At 47.2% G+C, this 21362-nt stretch overlaps 1 protein-coding gene across 7 annotated transcripts in view; it reads right to left on the bottom strand.

Annotated features, from left to right (window-relative positions):
- LOC128697206 (uncharacterized) overlaps window positions 1–19972 on the bottom strand; it is a 142225-nt gene extending 122253 nt beyond the window's left edge. For all 7 annotated transcript variants that reach the window (XR_011394560.1, XR_011394558.1, XR_011394559.1 and 4 more), the window contains exon 1: window positions 19885–19972. The gene's annotated coding sequence lies outside the window, so the exon portion shown is untranslated. The remainder of the gene's footprint in view (window positions 1–19884) is intronic.
- Window positions 19973–21362: the final 1390 nt, after the last annotated feature.

Genomic DNA, 21362 nt, shown 5'->3' with positions numbered 1-21362 from the left:
TGACGGGGGTCAGCGCCCCCGCCAGGTCACAGACCAGACCTACTGGCTGGTGTTAGTGACAGGGGTCAGCGCCCCCGCCAGGTCACAGACCAGACCTACTGGCTGGTGTTGATGACGGGGGTCAGCGCCCCCGCCAGGTCACAGACCAGACCTACTGGCTGGTGATGACGGGGGTCAGCGCCCCCGCCAGGTCACAGACCAGACCTACTGGCTGGTGTTGATGACGGGGGTCAGCGCCCCCGCCAGGTCACAGACCAGACCTACTGGCTGGTGTTGATGACGGGGGTCAGCGCCCCCGCCAGGTCACAGACCAGACCCTACTGGCTGGTGTTAATGACGGGGGTCAGCGCCCCCGCCAGGTCACAGACCAGACCTACTGGCTGGTGTTGATGACGGGGGTCAGCGCCCCCGCCAGGTCACAGACCAGACCCTACTGGCTGGTGTTAATGACAGGGGTCAGCGCCCCCGCCAAGTCACAGATCAGACCTACTGGCTGTTGATGACGGGGGTCAGCGCCCCCGCCAGGTCACAGACCAGACCCTACTGGCTGGTGTTAATGACAGGGGTCAGCGCCCCTGCCAGGTCACAGACCAGACCTACTGGCTGATAATGTTGCTAACCATGCAACTTAAGTTACAATGTTTGGAGATGGTAGCCAGTGGAAGGTCTCTATCACATCACCATTATTGTAATTATGATTACTCCATTATTACTACTGTTATTATTAGTATTATTATTGCTATTATCGTTATTATTACAATTATCATTGTCATTCTTACTATCATTATTGCTATTACTAAGATATTACCAGGAAGACGTGCCCAGAGGAGAGTGCCACCGCGGTCTATGAATCATGGCACAGACATGGGCACTACCCTCTTTTATTTATACCCCGGACACTGCTCCCATTTTTCCCCTGTCCTTAGTCATTTCTCCCCTGCACTGAGTTTTCTCCCTGCCCTTAGTCATTTCTCCCCTGCACTAAGTTTTCTCCCTGCCCTTAGTCATTTCTCCCCTGCACTAAGTTTTCTCCCTGCCCTTAGTCATTTCTCCCCTGCACTAAGTTTTCTCCCTGCCCTTAGTCATTTCTCCCCTGCACTAAGTTTTCTCCCTGCCCTTAGTCATTTCTCCCCTGCACTAAATTTTCTCCCTGCCCTTAGTCATTTCTCCCCTGCACTAAGTTTTCTCCCTGTCCTTAGTCATTTCTCCCCTGCACTAAGTTTTCTCCCTGTCCTTAGTCATTTCTCCCCTGCACTAAGTTTTCTCCCTGTCCTTAGTCATTTCTCCCCTGCACTAAGTTTTCTCCCTGTCCTTAGTCATTTCTCCCCTGCACTAAGTTTTCTCCCTGTCCTTAGTCATTTCTCCCCTGCACTAAGTTTTCTCCCTGTCCTTAGTCATTTCTCCCCTGCACTAAGTTTTCTCCCTGTCCTTAGTCATTTCTCCCCTGCACTAAGTTTTCTCCCTGTCCTTAGTCATTTCTCCCCTGCACTAAGTTTTCTCCCTGTCCTTAGTCATTTCTCCCCTGCACTAAGTTTTCTCCCTGCCCTTAGTCATTTCTCCCCTGCACTAAGTTTTCTCCCTGTCCTTAGTCATTTCTCCCCTGCATAAGTTCTTCCTTGACCCTGCCATTTTCCCCAACCCACTGTCACGTAGGGAGTTTTCCTTGTCCTCTACCTGTTGTTAGGTTTTTAGCTTCAATAACAAGGTTTTTAGCTTCAATAACAAGGTTTTTAGCTTCAATAACAAGGTTTTTAGCTTCAATAACAAGGTTTTTAGCTTCAATAACAAGGTTTTTAGCTTCAATAACAAGTGTTTAGCTTCAATAACAAGGTTTTTAGCTTCAATAACAAGGTTTTTAGCTTCAATAACAAGGTTTTTAGCTTCAATAACAAGGTTTTTAGCTTCAATAACAAGGTTTTAGCTTCAATAACAAGGTTTTTAGCTTCAATAACAAGATTTTTAGCATCAATAGCAAGGTTTTAGCTTCAATAACAAGATTTTTAGCATCAATAACAAGGTTTTAGCTTCAATAACAAGGTTTTAGCTTCAATAACAAGGTTTTAGCTTCAATAACAAGGTTTTTAGCTTCAATAACAAGGTTTTAGCTTCAATAACAAGATTTTTAGCATCAATAACAAGGTTTTAGCTTCAATAACAAGGTTTTTAGCTTCAATAACAAGGTTTTAGCTTCAATAACAAGGTTTTAGCTTCAATAACAAGGTTTTAGCTTCAATAACAAGGTTTTAGCTTCAATAACAAGGTTTTTAGCTTCAATAACAAGGTTTTTAGCTTCAATAACAAGGTTTTAGCTTCAATAACAATATTTTTAGCTTCAATCAGGGGGTGCTTCAATAACAAAGCTTCAATAACAAGGAGCTTCAATAACAAGGGCTTCAATCAGCTTCATTAACGCTTCAATAACAAGGTTTTTAGCTTCCAAGGTTTTAACCCGGAGCTTCAATAACAAGGTTTTAGATTCCAAGGTTTTTAGCTTCAATAACAAGATTTTTAGCTTCCAGCTTCAATAACAAGGTTTTTAGCTTCAATAACAAGATTTTTAGCTTCAATAACAAGGGTTTAGCTTCAATAACAAGATTTTTAGCTTCAATAACAAAGTTTTTAGCTTCAATAACAAAGTTTTTAGCTTCAATAACAAGGTTTTAGATTCAATAACAAGGTTTTAGCTTCAATAACAAGGATTTTAGCTTCAATAACAAGGTTTTTAGCTTCAATAACAAGGTTTTAGCTTCAATAACAAGGTTTTTAGCTTCAATAACAAGATTTTTAGCTTCAATAACAAGATTTTTAGCTTCAATAACAAGGTTTTAGCTTCAATAACAATATTTTTAGCTTCAATAACAAGTGTTTAGCTTCAATAACAAGGTTTTTAGCTTCAATAAAAAGATTTTTAGCTTCAATAACAAGGTTTTCAGATTCAATAACAAGGTTTTTAGCTTCAATAACAAGGGTTTAGCTTCAATAACAAGGTTTTTAGCTTCAATAACAAGGTTTTAGCCTCAATAACAAGGTTTTAGCTTCAATAACAAGGTTTTTAGCTTCAATAACAAGATTTTTAGCTTCAATAACAAGGGTTTAGCTTCAATAACAAGATTTTTAGCTTCAATAACAAAGTTTTTAGCTTCAATAAAAAGGTTTTAGCTTCAATAACAAGGTTTTTAGCTTCAATAACAAGATTTTTAGCTTCAATAACAAGGTTTTTAGCTTCAATAACAAGATTTTTAGCTTCAATAACAAGATTTTTAGCTTCAATAACAAGATTTTTAGCTTCAATAACAAGATTTTTAGCTTCAATAACAAGGTTTTTAGCTTCAATAACAAGATTTTTAGCTTCAATAACAAGGTTTTTAGCTTCAATAACAAGATTTTTAGCTTCAATAACAAGGTTTTTAGCTTCAATAACAAGATTTTTAGCTTCAATAACAAGATTTTTAGCTTCAATAACAAGGTTTTTAGCTTCAATAACAAGATTTTTAGCTTCAATAACAAGGTTTTTAGCTTCAATAACAAGGTTTTTAGCTTCAATAACAAGGTTTTTAGCTTCAATAACAAGATTTATAGCTTCAATAACAAGGTTTTTAGCTTCAATAACAAGATTTTTAGCTTCAATAACAAGATTTTTAGCTTCAATAACAAGGTTTTTAGCTTCAATAACAAGATTTTTAGCTTCAATATTTATAACTTCAATAACAAGATTTTAGCTTCAATAACAAGGTTTTTAGCTTCAATAACAAGGTTTTTAGCTTCAATAACAAGATTTTAGCTTCAATAACAAGATTTTTAGCTTCAATAACAAGATTTTTAGCATCAATAACAAGATTTTTAGCTTCAATAACAAGATTTTAGCATCAATAACAAGTTTTTTAGCTTCAATAACAAGTTTTTTAGCATCAATAACAAGTTTTTTAGCTTCAATAACAAGATTTTTAGCATCAATAGCAAGGTTTTCAGCCTCAATAACAAGATTATAGCATCAATAACAAGATTTTATCCTCAATAACAAGATTTTAGCATCAATCACCCTACTAGACAGACTCTTCCACTCATCAACTACAATATTCCCAAACCAATACTTTCGTATATACTTTCTAAATCTAAATTTATCCAATGTAAATTTATTACTCCGAGTTCTTTCCTCACCTTATTTATCTCTCTCTTATTTATTTTATAAAGGGGTGGAGGGGTAAGCCAGTGGAAGGTCTCGGTCAAATGACCAAAAGCTCCAGCTGAGGGTCATCATATAAGACCCGCGCCAGGAAATACTTGTCCTGTTTCCTGACGTACCTTACCTAACCTACCTCCTATACACATAAGAACATAAGAATGGAGGAACACTGCAGAAGGCCTATTGACCCATACAAAGCAAGTCCTTATCAAAACCACCCCTATACACAGCAATCACAGTTCCCCTTATTCTAGATTTCAGAGCTTTCCTCTCTCCCCTACCTTTATCCCCCCCTCGTTCTCTTTCCCGTCGACATTTTCCCACATTCTCGTCACCGTGGATAATTCCTGCACCTTGCAGAGCCTGACTCACGCCAGAGAGTGTATGACGCGTGTTGCAATTTGTAGTGCGCAAGTGTTGGAGGAGCGGTGTTAGAGAGGACAAAAATAGTCTGTACCTGATCTTCTAGACTAGCTAACATTATCCCTGGTTCATATTTAGATATTCTAGACTAGCTAACATTATCCCTGGTTCATATTTAGATATTCTAGACTAGCTAACATTATCCCTGGTTCATATTTAGATATTCTAGACTAAACCATACCCCCGGCCGGGATTGAACCCGCGGTCATAGAGTCTCAAAACTCCAGCCCGTCGCGCTAGCCACTAGACCAGCTAGCCACAATAAGATTCATCTAACTAGGTATATTTCTACACCATAGGAAAGTTAGCACAGGCACCTCTGTGACCACAAATGCAAGTTTTTACAGACGAATCTCCAGCTAGCGTGGCCGTGACGAACTCTAGCTCAAGTCCCACAGAGGTGCCTGTGCTAACTTTCCTATGGTGTAGAAATATACCTAGTTAGATGAATCTTATTGTGGCTAGCTGGTCTAGTGGCTAGCGCGACGGGCTGGAGTTTTGAGACTCTATGACCGCGGGTTCAATCCCGGCCGGGGGTATGGTTTATTTGCAATCGTGTCATTACGATTTCTTAAGTCATTCTAGACTAGCTAACGTTATCCCTGGTTCATATTTAGATATTCTAGACTAGCTAACATTATCCCTGGTTCATATTTAGATATTCTAGACTAGCTAACATTATCCCTGGTCCATATTTACATCTTCTAGACCAGCTAACATTATCCCTGGTTCATATTTAGATATTCTAGACCAGCTAACATTATCCCTGGTCCATATTTACATCTTCTAGACCAGCTAACATTATCCCTGGTCCATATTTACATCTTCTAGACCAGCTAACATTATCCCTGGCTCATATTTAGATATTCTAGACCAGCTAACATTATCCCTGGCTCATATTTAGACATTCTAGACCAGCTAACATTATCCCTGGTTCATATTTACATCTTCTAGACCAGCTAACATTATCCCTGGCTCATATTTAGATATTCTAGACCAGCTAACATTATCCCTGACTCGTACTTAGATCTTCTAGCCAGGGGTCTTGAAGACAGCCAGGGGTCTGATATATCTCCTATCCTGAAAGGAACCGTCAACACTGAACAATACTCTAAGCGAGAGAGCACAAGTATCACCACTGGCACTACTTCCCTTGTTTTTAAAAAGTCCTCATTATCCACCCCATCAATTTCCTGGCTTTCGTGATATTTGCCTTACTGTGTTCATTGACAGACAGGTCAGCTGACATTATTACACCCAGGTCTTTCACATGTTCCGTGCGTTCTATTCAGTTATCTTCTTTTTTTAGTGTCTTGAATTCATTCTCTACGTATATAAGGAGTTGGATCTCGTCACTAGTGGCACAGTCTGCATATCATCCAGCGATAATTTCCATATTTATTCTGGCATCATCTTCCAATGATAAAAGCTAACTGCGACGGGTGTTTTTATCTGCGTCCGCTATGAGGATAAGAAACAGTAGAGGCGCCAGGACGCTGCCTTGGAATACTGTACTTTTCACCTTCCTAATGTTGGATTTTGCTCCTATTTTTCCTTGTGTGTTGTCTGTCATTAAATTAACAAAAAATCATTAGCGTATTTTCCTACATTATGCCTCAAATCATGTGCAATCACTACATGACCCCCGTGGCCCGGTGGCAAAAGCTCTCGCTTCACACGGTGAGGGTCCGGGTTCGATTCCCGGAGAAGGGGTTGAAACATCGGACGTGTTTCCTTACACCGGTTGTCTGTGTTCACCCATCAGTAAAATGGGTTCAAGCCCCCCCCCCTGTATACCTTGTACATGTACAAGGTATACAGACCATAGCTGACATCAGTGACATACTACTATATAGAAAGTACCTTGTTATGCTGACCCACATCAGTCCACTAACACCCAGGATGTGACCCACACCAGTCCACTAACACCCAGGATGTGACTCACATCAGTCCACTAACACCCAGGATGTGACCCACATCAGTCCACTAACACCCAGGATGTGACCCACATCAGTCCACTAACACCCAGGATGTGACCCACACCAGTCCACTAACACCCAGGATGTGACTCACATCAGTCCACTAACACCCAGGATGTGACCCACACCAGTCCACTAACACCCAGGATGTGACCCACACCAGTCCACTAACACCCAGGATGTGACCCACACCAGTCCACTAACACCCAGGATGTGACCCACACCAGTCCACTAACACCCAGGATGTGACCCACACCAGTCCACTAACACCCAGGATGTGACCCACACCAGTCCACCAACACCCAGGATGTGACCCACACCAGTCCACTAACACCCAGGATGTGACCCACACCAGTCCACTAACACCCAGGATGTGACCCACACCAGTCCACTAACACCTAGGATGTGACCCACACCAGTCCACTAACACCCAGGATGTGACCCACATCAGTCCACTAACACCCAGGATGTGACCCACACCAGTCCACTAACACCCAGGATGTGACCCACACCAGTCCACTAACACCCAGGATGTGACCCACATCAGTCCACTAACACCCAGGATGTGACCCACATCAGTCCACTAACACCCAGGATGTGACCCACACCAGTCCACTAACACCTAGGATGTGACCCACACCAGTCCACTAACACCCAGGATGTGACCCACATCAGTCCACTAACACCCAGGATGTGACCCACACCAGTCCACTAACACCCAGGATGTGACCCACACCAGTCCACTAACACCCAGGATGTGACCCACATCAGTCCACTAACACCCAGGATGTGACCCACACCAGTCCACTGACACCCAGGATGTGACCCACACCAGTCCACTAACACCCAGGATGTGACCCACACCAGTCCACTAACACCCAGGATGTGACCCACATCAGTCCACTAACACCCAGAATGTGACCCACATCATTCCACTAACACCCAGGATGTGACCAACATCAGTCCACTAACACCCAGGATGTGACCCACATCAGTCCACTAACACCCAGGATGTGACCCACACCAGTCCACTAACACCCAGCATGCCACCCACACCAGTCCACTAACACCCAGGATGTGACCCACATCAGTCCACTAACACCCAGGATGTGACCCACATCAGTCCACTAACACCCAGGATGTGACCCACATCAGTCCACTAACACCCAGGATGTGACCCACACCAGTTCACTAACACCCAGCATGCCACCCACACCAGTCCACTAACACCCAGGATGTGACCCACATCAGTCCACTAACACCCAGGATGTGACCCACATCAGTCCACTAACACCCAGGATGTGACCCACACCAGTTCACTAACACCCAGGATGTGACCCACACCTGTCCACTAACACCCAGGATGTGACCCACACCAGTCCACTAACACCCAGCATGCCACCCACACCAGTCCACTAACACCCAGGATGTGAACCACACCAGTCCACTAACACCCAGGATGTGACCAACATCAGTCCACTAACACCCAGGATGTGACCCACACCAGTCCACTATCAATCAGGATGTGACCCACACCAGTCCACTAACACCCAGGATGTGACCCACACCAGTCCACTAACACCCAGGATGTGACCCACACCAGTCCACTAAAACCCAGGATGTCACCCACACCAGTCCACTAACACCCAGGATGCCACCCACACCAGTCCACTAACACCCAGGATGTGACCCACACCAGTCCACTAACACCCAGGATGTGACCCACACCAGTCCACTAACACCCAGGATGCCACTCACACCAGTCCACTAACACCCAGGATGCCACCCACACCAGTCCACTAACACCCAGGATGTGACCCACACCAGTCCACTAACACCCAGGATGCCACCCACACCAGTCCACTAACACCCAGGATGTGACCCACACCAGTCCACTAACACCCAGGATGTGACCCACACCAGTCCACTAACACCCAGGATGTGACCCACACCAGTCCACTAACACCTAGGATGTGACCCACACCAGTCCACTAACACCCAGGATGTGACCCACACCAGTCCACTAACACCCAGGATGTGACCCACACCAGTCCACTAACACCCAGGATGTGACCCACACCAGTCCACTAACACCCAGGATGTGACCCACACCAGTCCACTAACACCCAGGATGTGACCCACACCAGTTCACTAACACCCAGGTACCCATTTTACTGATGGGTGGACATAGACAAACCGATGTAAGGAAACACGTCCAATGTTTCCACCCCTTCTCTGGGAATCGAACCCGGACCCTCACCGTGTGAAGCGAGAGCTTTTGCCACCGGGCCACGGGGGGCATACAATACCGACAGGATGATAAGACACATATACAACAGTTAAGTATCCTTATTCCTAAACGTTCCGTCTGCACAGCAGGCTTCTTCAGTCGAATACAGAAGCAGGAGAGATGTCAAGACGATGTACTCAGTCCATCACCCTTGAAGACGTAGCTTTGAGGTGGTCAGTCCCTCAGCCTGGAGAAGAGTTCAGTACCATGGTCTGGAACAAGATGGTCAGTCCCTCAGCCTGGAGAAGAGTTTAGTACCATGGTCTGGAACAAGATGGTCAGTCCCTCAGCCTGGAGAAGAGTTTAGTACCATGGTCTGGAACAAGGTGGTCAGTCCCTTAGCCTGGAGAAGAGTTCAGCACCATGGTCTGGAACAAGGTGGTCAGTCCCTCAGCCTGGAGAAGAGTTCAGTACCATGGTCTGGAACAAGGTGGTCAGTCCCTCAGCCTGGAGAAGAGTTCAGTACCATGGTCTGGAACAAGGTGATCAGTCCCTTAGCCTGGAAAAGAGTCCAGCACCATGGTCTGGAACAAGGTGGTCAGTCCCTCAGCCTGGAGAAGAGTTCAGTACCATGGTCTGGAACAAGGTGGTCAGTCCCTCAGCCTGGAGAAGAGTTCACCACCATGGTCTGGAACAAGGTGGTCAGTCCCTCAGCCTGGAGAAGAGTTCAGCACCATGGTCTGGAACAAGGTGGTCAGTCCCTCAGCCTGGAGAAGAGTTCAGCACCATGGTCTAGAACAAGGTGGTCAGTCCCTCAGCCTGGAGAAGAGTTCAGCTCCATGGTCTGGAACAAGGTGGTCAGTCCCTCAGCCTGGAGAAGAGTTCAGCACCATGGTCCTGAACAAGGTGGTCAGTCCCTCAGCCTGGAGAAGAGTTCAGCACCATGGTCTGGAACAAGGTGGTCAGTCCCTCAGCCTGGAGAAGAGTTCACCACCATGGTCTGGAACAAGGTGGTCAGTCCCTCAGCCTGGAGAAGAGTTCAGCTCCATGGTCTGGAACAAGGTGGTCAGTCCCTCAGCCTGGAGAAGAGTTCAGCTCCATGGTCTGGAAAGCTGAACCTGAAAGCTTAAGCCTCCTATCTAAGTTCGCCATGACATGTCCTGGCCTGGATCCTCGCCTGGGTCCTGATCCAGGTCCTGGCCCGGGTCCTGGCCAGGGTCCTGGCCAGGGTTCTGGCCTGGGTCCTGGCCCGGGTCCTGGCCTGGGCCCTGGCCCGGGTCCTGGCCTGGGTCCAGGACCCAGGACCCTTTTACGGGATCAGCCGTCTGACAAGGGCACGGTGAAGCTTGAGCATGAGAATGGTGCCTTAAGGGGCACCTAAGTCCCCCTGTCTCCTAATATTACGTTTATTTTTCACCTATAATCTACCTTGTACATAATTACTATGGCATTAGTTTGGTCAGGTGAAGTCCAGGATCTTAACTTAATTCCTGGTATGACAAATCTTCGGTGACAACTGTGTTTAGACCTCTGGAACACAGTTGTCACCAAAGATTTGTGAAGTTATACCAGGAATTATAGATCGTGGACTCGACCTGACGAGACGAAGCAGATGTGCTCACCTAGTTGTACTCACTTAGTTGAGGTTGCGGGGGTCGAGTCCGAGCTCCTGGCCCCGCCTCTTCACTGGTCGCTACTAGGTCACTCTCCCTGAACCATGAGCTTTATCATACCTCTGCTTAAAGCTATGTATGGATCCTGCCTCCACTACATCGCTTCCCAAACTATTCCACTTCCTGACAACTCTGTGGCTGAAGAAATACTTCCTAACATCCCTGTGATTCATCTGAGTCTTCAACTTCCAACTGTGTCACCTTGTTACTGTGTCCAATCTCTGGAACATCCTGTTTGTGTCCACCTTGTCAATTCCTCTCAGTATTTTGTATGTCGTTATCATGTCCCCCCTATCTCTCCTGTCCTCCAGTGTCATCAGGTCAATAGTAATTATGTACAAGGTAGCTTATAGGGGGAAAATATGTTACTAGAAGACGTTGTAGGGAAAGGCTGTAGAAGTCTTCAAGAGGAATCTGGTCCAGCGTCTTCAAGTGCCGGATCAACCAGGCTGTGTTGGATATGTGGGGCAGAGGGCCTCCAGCAGCAACCACAGCCTGGTTGACCAAGAAAGCACCAGACGAGCCTGGCCCATGGCCGGGCTCCCAGCATAGAAAAACTCTGGCAACTCATCAAAGGTATATCAAAGGTAGTCACTACAGAAGCAGCAAGAAAACAAGCGCTGAGAAGCACTTCAGAGTAGCACTCCAGCTGGAGCACTTAAGAGCACTTCAGGTGAGCACTTAAGAGCACTTTCAACCTAATTTCCCACTTATTTTTACCTTTAATACCAATACTGACAACAGTCGTGATTGCAAATGATTATTAACATTACCGAAAAGTAATGATTATAATAATTTACATTAACAACGATCATTATTGTATAAACATCAGTATATATATATATATATATATATATATATATATATATATATATATATATATATATATATATATATATATATATATATATATATATATATACACACACAAACACACACACAGAGACAGAAAGAGAAACAGAACAAAATACAGACACAGTCAGAGAAAAGACAGAGGTAGACAGAGACAGCGAGAGATAAAGAGATAACATATCTCCGGGAATATATACCCTGAGATATACACACCTCAGTGTATATCCTCGTGCACAATACTGACATCATCATCTGCAAATAACAACAACGGTCGGCCATCTTCTGCAAATAACAACACTGGTCGGTCATATTCTGCAAATAACAACAATGGTCGGCCATCTTCTGCAAATAACAACAATGGTCGGCCATCTTCTGCAAATAACAACAATGGTCGGCCATCTTTCTCTCAGCTATTTACCTTTTGTCACATCACCGTCCTCAGACCAATATTCCTCCGCTAGAAGGCGATATTATCAATATTTACACCTTGTATTACGAAGGTATTAGTTATTTGGGTCATATATGATGCTGTTTGTCTTAGAATGTGAGGAACAGGATATATGATAAAACTGTGTGTGACGTCATGATTCAAGATGGCCGCCGCGCGTCACAACAGTAAGTCATCAGCTGTGAACAGCTGACTGAACAGCTGACTGAATAGCTGACTCCTCGCTCTAACGTTATATATACCTGAATCTCTCTCTCTCTCACCCACCAGGAGCTGTGACGCGACCCCCTGCAACCATGTATAGGCGAGTACACGCGCGCGCGCGCACACACACACACAGGAGAGTATCACACACACAGGTGAGTAATATACAAACACACACACATACAGGTGACTAACACACACAGTATCGCACACACACACTCCTCTCTCTCTCTCTCTCTCTCTCTCTCTCTCTCTCTCTCTCTCACACACACACACACAGGAGAGTATCACACACACACTCCTCACTCTCTTCTTACACCCCCCACACACACACACAAAACTCCTTTCTCTCTCTCTCTCTCTCTCTCTCTCTCTCACACACACACAGGAGAGTATCACACACACACACACACTCCTCTCTCTCTCTCTCTCTTTTTACACCCACCCACACACACACACACACACACAAAACTCCTTTCTCTCTCTCTCACACACACAGGAGAGTATAACACACACACACACACACACACTCTCTCTCTCTCTCTCTCTAACACACACACACACACACAGGAGAGTATCTCACACACACACTCACTCCTTTCTCTCTCTCTCTCTCACACACAGGAGAGTATCACACACACACACACTCCTCTCTCTCTCTCTCTTCTTACACCCACCCACACACACACACACACAAAACTCCTTTCTCTCTCTCTCTCTCTCTCTCTCTCTCTCTAACACACACACACACACACAGGAGAGTATCTCACACACACACTCACTCCTTTCTCTCTCTCTCTCTCTCTCTCTCTCTCTCTCTCTAACACACACACACACACAGGAGAGTATCTCACACACACACTCACTCCTTTCTCTCTCTCTCTCTCTTACACACAGATGACTCACAAGGATGTGATGAAGTATTTCTTCAGCCTCAAGGTAACTGATAAGTGGAATGACTTGTACGAGGCAGTGCTGGAGACAAACTTAATACCCAGCTTCGAGAATAGACACGATACATCCCAACCCCCCCCCCCGCTAATAGTAAGTACAGGTATAAAAAAGTCCTACGAAGAAAGGGAAGGGCCCAGGAGCTAGGACTCAATCCCTACAACCACACTACATACACTGGGGCCAGGAGCTAGGACTCAAAACCTACAACCACACTACGTACACTGGGGCCAGATTATTCAGAGCAGGGGTGCAGTGGGTACAATAAGAGAACACTATATCAACATCCGTGGCCCCTGATTATTCAAAGCAGGAGTGCGGTGGGTACAATAAGAGAACACTATATCAACATCTGTGGCCCCAGATTATTCAAAGCAGGGGTGCGGTGGGTACAATAAGAGAACACTATATCAACATCCGTGGCCCCTGATTATTCAAAGCAGGGGTGCGGTGGGTACAATAAGAGAACACTATATCAACATCCGTGGCCCCAGATTATTCAAAGCAGGGGTGCAGTGGGTACAATAAGAGAACACTATATCAACATCCGTGGCCCCAGATTATTCAAAGCAGGAGTGCGGTGGGTACAATAAGAGAACACTATATCAACATCCGTGGCCCCAGATTATTCAAAGCAGGGGTGCGGTGGGTACAATAAGAGAACACTGTATCAACATCCCTGGCCCCACATTATTCAACATCTTACCAGAAGATATCAGAAACACTGCTGGAACAAGTGTAGAAGCCTTCAGGAGGAAACTGGACAAGTATCTTCACCAGGTGCCACATCAACAGCCTGCTGGAACAAGTGTACAAGCCTTCAAGAGGAAACTGGACAAGTATCTTCACCAGGTGCCAGATCAACCAGGCTGTGACGGATATGTAGGGCAGCAGGCCTTCAGCAGCAACAACCTGGTTGACCAGGCTAGCACCAAACGAGTCTGGACCATGGCCGGGCTCTTTGAGTAGAAAAACTCTCGGAACTCATCATACAAGTTGAGATCTAGTTCTTGTTCCCTCAAAGCCAGTGTCATTCTCTATGACTCCGTTCAGGATAAAACCTGGACGGGAATCGAACAGGTGGGAAAACACGCAAGAGGTGCAGACGGTGCAGCATGCAGAATGTACCTGAATAAGACAGGTTTCTCCCACTTTCCTAGCCTCGTCAACACAGTGTTGTGTCTGGTAAAACACTGGATTACCACCCAGTTAGGTTAGGTAAGGTTCGTCAGGACACAGGACAGGTGTTTCCTGACGCGGGTCTTACATGATAACCCGCAGCTGGAGCTTTTGGTCATATGACCGACGCCTTCCGCTGGCTTACTCGTCCACCACTTTAAAAATTATGGTCATTTATAACCAGTGTTATATGTGTTCCTTCAGTACAGCGTTGTATGACCTTAGTGGTTTAGCGCTTACTTTTGATTGTAATAATGTTGGTTCAGGGTCTGAAGGTGTGATTAGTAAGGTTTGTCAGGACACAGGACAGGTGTTTCCTGACGCGGGTCTTAGTCATATGATGACCCGCAGCTGGAGCTTTTGGCCATCTGACTAAGGCCTTCCACTGGCTTACCCCTCCACCCTTTTAAAAATTATGGTCATTTATAACCATTGTTATTTTACCACCCAGTTTTATCGAAATTTAGTGTGTACTCACCTAATTGTGGTTGCAGGGGTCGAGACTTAGCTCCTGACCCTGCCTCTTCACTGAACACTACTAGGTCCTCTCTCTCTCCCTGCTCCATGAGCTTTATCATACCTCGTCTTAAAGCTATGTATAGTTCCTGCCTCCACTACATCACTCGCCAGACTGTTCCACTTCCTGACAACTCTATGACTGAAGAAATACTTCCTAACATCCCTGTGACTCATCTGTGTGTGTGTGTGTGTGTGTGTATATATATATATATATATATATATATATATATATATATATATATATATGCAAAACAACGATGGGGAGTACAATGATAGCTCTAGGCCTTTCGTGTTGCAATCAACACATCATCAGGAGCTTGCAAAGTTGGAGAGGCAGTAGAGTCAGATGGAGAGGCAGTAGAGTCAGGTGGAGAGGCAGTAGAGTCAGGTGGAGAGGCAGTAGAGTCAGGTTGAGAGGCAGTAGAGTCAGGTGGAGAGGCAGTAGAGTCAGGTGGAGAGGCAGTAGAGTCAGGTGGAGAGGCAGTAGAGTCAGGTTGAGAGGCAGTACAGTCAGGTGGAGAGGCAGTACAGGTGGAGAGGCAGTAGTCAGGTGGAGAGGCAGTAGAGTCAGGTGGAGAGGCAGTACAGGTGGAGAGGCAGTAGTCAGGTGGAGAGGCAGTAGAGTCAGGTGGAGAGGCAGTACAGGTGGAGAGGCAGTAGTCAGGTGGAGAGGCAGTACAGTCAGGTGGAGAGGCAGTACAGAGAGTCAGGTGTAGAGGCAGTAGAGTCAGGTGTAGAGGCAGTAGTCAGGTGGAGAGGCAGTAGAGTCAGGTGGAGAGGCAGTAGAGTCAGGTGGAGAGGCAGTACAGGTGGAGAGGCAGTAGTCAGGTGGAGAGGCAGTACAGTCAGGTGGAGAGGCAGTAGAGTCCGGTGTAGAGGCAGTAGAGTCCGGTGTAGAGGCAGTAGAGTCAGGTGTAGAGGCAGTAGAGTCAGGTTGAGAGGCAGTAGAGTCAGGTGGAGAGGCAGTAGAGTCAGGTGGAGAGGCAGTAGAGTCAGGTTGAGAGGCAGTAGAGTCAGGTGGAGAGGCAGTAGAGTCAGGTGGAGAGGCAGTAGAGTCAGGTGTAGAGGCAGTAGAGTCAGGTGGAGAGGCAGTAGAGTCAGGTGGAGAGGCAGTAGAGTCAGGTGGAGAGGCAGTAGAGTCAGGTGGAGAGGCAGTAGAGTCAGGTGGAGAGGCAGTAGAGTCAGGTTGAGAGGCAGTAGAGTCAGGTGGAGAGGCAGTAGAGTCAGGTGGAGAGGCAGTAGAGTCAGGTGGAGAGGCAGTAGAGTCAGGTGGAGAGGCAGTAGAGTCAGGTGGAGAGGCAGTAGAGTCAGGTGGAGAGGCAGTAGTCAGGTGGAGAGGCAGTAGAGTCAGGTGGAGAGGCAGTAGAGTCAGGTGGAGAGGCAGTAGAGTCAGGTGGAGAGGCAGTAGAGTCAGGTGGAGAGGCAGTAGAGTCAGGTGGAGAGGCAGTAGAGTCAGGTGGAGAGGCAGTAGAGTCAGGTGGAGAGGCAGTAGAGTCAGGTTGAGAGGCAGTAGAGTCAGGTTGAGAGGCAGTAGAGTCAGGTGGAGAGGCAGTAGTCAGGTGGAGAGGCAGTAGAGTCAGGTGGAGAGGCAGTAGAGTCAGGTGGAGAGGCAGTAGAGTCAGGTGGAGAGGCAGTAGAGTCAGGTGGAGAGGCAGTAGAGTCAGGTGGAGAGGCAGTAGAGTCAGGTGGAGAGGCAGTAGAGTCAGGTGGAGAGGCAGTAGAGTCAGGTTGAGAGGCAGCAGAGTCAGGTGGAGAGGCAGTAGAGTCAGGTGGAGAGGCAGTAGAGTCAGGTGGAGAGGCAGTAGAGGCAGTAGAGTCAGGTGGAGAGGCAGTAGAGTCAGGTGGAGAGGCAGTAGAGTCAGGTGGAGAGGCAGTAGAGTCAGGTGGAGAGGCAGTAGAGTCAAGTGGAGAGGCAGTAGAGTCAGGTGGAGAGGCAGTAGAGTCCGGTTAAGACAAGATCAAAATACGTGGGGCAGACATTTTTGTTAATGGCTTTGGGTTTGAGAATGACGTGCCTAGTATGGGCCAGTAGGCCTACTGCAGTGTTTCTCCTTTCTTAAGACTAAGCGACGCCACTTACGAGGGAGGGGGAGGAGGGGGCTGCAGGAGCCGTGATTCGACCCCGGGCGAACACAGGTAGGTGAACACACATCAGAGGTCAAGACAAGTGCAGTGACATCACCAGCCAGAATGATGTCACACACCGGCTCACCTGATCGGCCTTTCCTTATAATCCACAGTCTTTGTTCAGTCTTACCTCTTGACGGGACGGAAGAGAGAGGAGAGGGAGGGGAGAGGGAGGGGAGAGGGAGAGGAGAGGGAGAGGAGAGGAGGGAGAGGAGAGGGAGAGGAGAGGGAGAGGAGAGGGAGAGGAGAGGGAGAGGAGAGGAGGGAGAGGAGAGGAGGGAGAGGAGAGGGAGAGGAGAGGGAGAGGAGAGGGAGAGGAGAGGGAGAGGAGAGGGAGAGGAAAGGGAGAGGAAAGGGAGAGGAAGAGGGGGAATGTTGGTACCTTTAATATACCCGTGGCAAGTTCTGGACAACTTCGACTCCCACAGTCTAGCCTGAAGGCAGACTACTGACTCCCACAGTCTAGCCTGAAGGCAGACTACTGACTCCCACAGTCTAGCCTGAAGGCAGACTACTGACTCCCACAGTCTAGCCTGAAGGCAGACAGTCAGTAGCCTGAAGGCAGACTACTGACTCCCACAGTCTAGCCTGAAGGCAGACTACTGACTCCCACAGTCTAGCCTGAAGGCAGACTACTGACTCCCACAGTCTAGCCTGAAGGCAGACTACTGACTCCCACAGTCTAGCCTGAAGGCAGACTACTGACTCCCACAGTCTAGCCTGAAGGCAGACTACTGACTCCCACAGTCTAGCCTGAAGGCAGACTACTGACTCCCACAGTCTAGCCTGAAGGCAGACTACTGACTCCCACAGTCTAGCCTGAAGGCAGACTACTGACTCCCACAGTCTAGCCTGAAGGCAGACTACTGACTCCCACAGTCTAGCCTGAAGGCAGACTACTGACTCCCACAGTCTAGCCTGAAGGCAGACTACTGACTCCCACAGTCTAGCCTGAAGGCAGACTACTGACTCCCACAGTCTAGCCTGAAGGCAGACTACTGACTCCCACAGTCTAGCCTGAAGGCAGACTACTGACTCCCACAGTCTAGCCTGAAGGCAGACTACTGACTCCCACAGTCTAGCCTGAAGGCAGACTACTGACTCCCACAGTCTAGCCTGAAGGCAGACTACTGACTCCCACAGTCTAGCCTGAAGGCAGACTACTGACTCCCACAGTCTAGCCTGAAGGCAGACTACTGACTCCCACAGTCTAGCCTGAACACTACTGACTCCCACAGTCTACCCTGAACACTACTGACTCCCACAGTCTAGCCTGAAGGCAGACTACTGACTCCCACAGTCTAGCCTGAAGGCAGACTACTGACTCCCACAGTCTAGCCTGAAGGCAGACTACTGACTCCCACAGTCTAGCCTGAAGGCAGACTACTGACTCCCACAGTCTAGCCTGAACACTACTGACTCCCACAGTCTAGCCTGAACACTACTGACTCCCACAGTCTAGCCTGAACACTACTGACTCCCACAGTCTAGCCTGAAGGCAGACTACTGACTCCCACAGTCTAGCCTGAAGGCAGACTACTGACTCCCACAGTCTAGCCTGAACACTACTGACTCCCACAGTCTAGCCTGAACACTACTGACTCCCACAGTCTAGCCTGAACACTACTGACTCCCACAGTCTAGCCTGAACACTACTGACTCCCACAGTCTAGCCTGAAGGCAGACTACTCACTCCCACAGTCTAGCCTGAACTGACTCCCACAGCAGAACACTACTGACTCCCACAGTCTAGCCTGAAGGCAGCCTGACTACTGACTCTCACAGTCTAGCCTGAAGGCAGACTACTGACTCCCACAGTCTAGCCTGAACACTACTGACTCCCACAGTCTAGCCTGAACACTACTGACTCCCACAGTCTAGCCTGAAGGCAGACTACTGACTCCCACAGTCTAGCCTGAACACTACTGACTCCCACAGTCTAGCCTGAAGGCAGACTACTGACTCCCACAGTCTAGCCTGAACACTACTGACTCCCACAGTCTAGCCTGAAGGCAGACTACTGACTCCCACAGTCTAGCCTGAAGGCAGACTACTGACTCCCACAGTCTAGCCTGAAGGCAGACTACTGACTCCCACAGTCTAGCCTGAAGGCAGACTACTGACTCCCACAGTCTAGCCTGAAGGCAGACTACTGACTCCCACAGTCTAGCCTGAACACTACTGACTCCCACAGTCTAGCCTGAACACTACTGACTCCCACAGTCTAGCCTGAACACTACTGACTCCCACAGTCTAGCCTGAACACTACTGACTCCCACAGTCTAGCCTGAAGGCAGACTACTCACTCCCACAGCCTAGCCTAAAGACAGCTCTTTTCGGCTGTTTGTCTGGTTCGCTACACTGTTGCTGCTGGCATACCTCTAGTTAAAATGACTCTTAAGAATACATGACGGAGCACTGCAATAGGCCTACTGGCCCATGATGAGCGTGAAACACCTGGACTTCATTCGAAGTGTTGCACCTGTGTTGCAGCTTCAGTTTTATACAGAAATGAATCCAGGAATGAAATTCCTGACTCCCGAAATCGCAATGACACGATTATAAACAAACCATACCACGGGCGGGGCTTGAACCCGCGATCAGAGTCACAAAACTCCAGACCGACGCGCTAGCCACTGGATCAGCTGGCTACAATAAGCTTAAGCTAGTTACAAGTGTACTGACTGATGTTGTAGTGGCCAAACCTAAGCTTGGTTACAAATACTGATGGTTTGGTTAAGTTCGTCTCGGTATTCGACTGATAAAGCCTGCTATGTGGGCGATACCCTTCTGTAATAAATGAATTATCTGTGTATTTCTTACCAGTTTCTAGTCCTGTAATATTTACCCTTCATATTAGAAGTCTGATAGATCGGACCCCATCAAGTCGATCTGGCAGCTGAGTAGACGAGCGACCACCGGACCAATGAAAGGTAAGGTACAGTAGGTCCACAGTCTACAATATATAGGTCTACAATAGGCCTACAAGAGGTCTACAGCCAAGTTTACAAGAGATCTGCTACAGGTCTGCAACGTCTACCGCAGCTTCACAGGTCTACTTCGGCTCCATCTACCACACATCTACCACAAGTCTACAAGATCGAGGCTACACTTACCATGATCAACTACGAACATGTCACCAGAGTGTCACCATTATGTCACCATAGTGTCACCATTCAACGTACCTGTAAAAATAGAGAAGAGAGGTTGAAAATGACGATAGTGATGATAATGATGATGGTAATGGTGATGAACAGTAATTATTATAGCGGTGTTAATAGCAATAATAACGGTAACAAAAAAAACAGCAATAATAACACTAATAAAAAATAATAACGATACTAACAGTAATAATAAAAATTAATAGCAACAATAACAGTAATAATAATAATAATAATAATAATAATAATAATAATAATAATAATAATAGTGGGTACTGCAGAAGAAGCAATACAGTGAGCAACAGACAAGGTTGTGGCAGGTCAACAGGAGATAGTAAGAACCTTCGTAATGGTGTAAATCTGAGATCTTGGGAGATACTATGACGCCTCCCAACCACAACCACGATCCCAGGATGATTCATTTAGACACAGGAGGTCGGATGAGGCCTCCCAACCACGACCATGATCCCAGGATGATTCATTTAGACACAGGAGGTCGGATGAGGCCTCCCAACCACGACCATGATCCCAGGATGATTCATTTAGACACAGGAGGTCGGATGAGGCCTCCCAACCACGACCACGATCCCAGGATGATTCATTTAGACACAGGAGGTCGGATGAGGCCTCCCAACCACGACCACGATCCCAGGATGATTCATTTAGACACAGGAGGTCGGATGAGGCCTCCCAACCACGACCACGATCCCAGGATGATTCATTTAGACACAGGAGGTCGGATGAGGCCTCCCAACCACGACCACGATCCCAGGATGATTCATTTAGACACAGGAGGTCGGATGAGGCCTCCCAACCACGACCACGATCCCAGGATGATTCATTTAGACACAGGAGGTCGGATGAGGCCTCCCAACCACGACCACGATCCCAGGATGATTCATTTAGACACAGGAGGTCGGATGAGGCCTCCCGACCACGACCACGATCCCAGGATGATTCATTTAGACACAGGAGGCCGGATGAGGCCTCCCAACCACGACCACGATCCCAGGATGATTCATTTAGACACAGGAGGCCGGATGAGGCCTCCCAACCACGACCACGATCCCAGGATGATTCATTTAGACACAGGAGGCCGGATGAGGCCTCCCAACCACGACCACGATCCCAGGATGATTCATTTAGACACAGGAGGCCGGATGAGGCCTCCCAACCACGACCACGATCCCAGGATGATTCATTTAGACACAGGAGGTCGGATGAGGCCTCCCAACCACGACCACGATCCCAGGATGATTCATTTAGACACAGGAGGTCGGATGAGGCCTCCCAACCACGACCACGATCCCAGGATGATTCATTTAGACACAGGAGGTCGGATGAGGCCTCCCAACCACAACCACGATCCCAGGATGATTCATTTAGACACATGAGGTCGGATGAGGCCTCCCAACCACAACCATGATCCCAGG

Source organism: Cherax quadricarinatus, chromosome 89 (genome assembly GCF_038502225.1).
Source record: "Cherax quadricarinatus isolate ZL_2023a chromosome 89, ASM3850222v1, whole genome shotgun sequence".
NCBI classification, from domain to species: domain Eukaryota; kingdom Metazoa; phylum Arthropoda; class Malacostraca; order Decapoda; family Parastacidae; genus Cherax; species Cherax quadricarinatus.
Note: the sequence above shows the minus strand (reverse complement) of the source record. Positions and strands in the feature narration are given on the sequence as shown.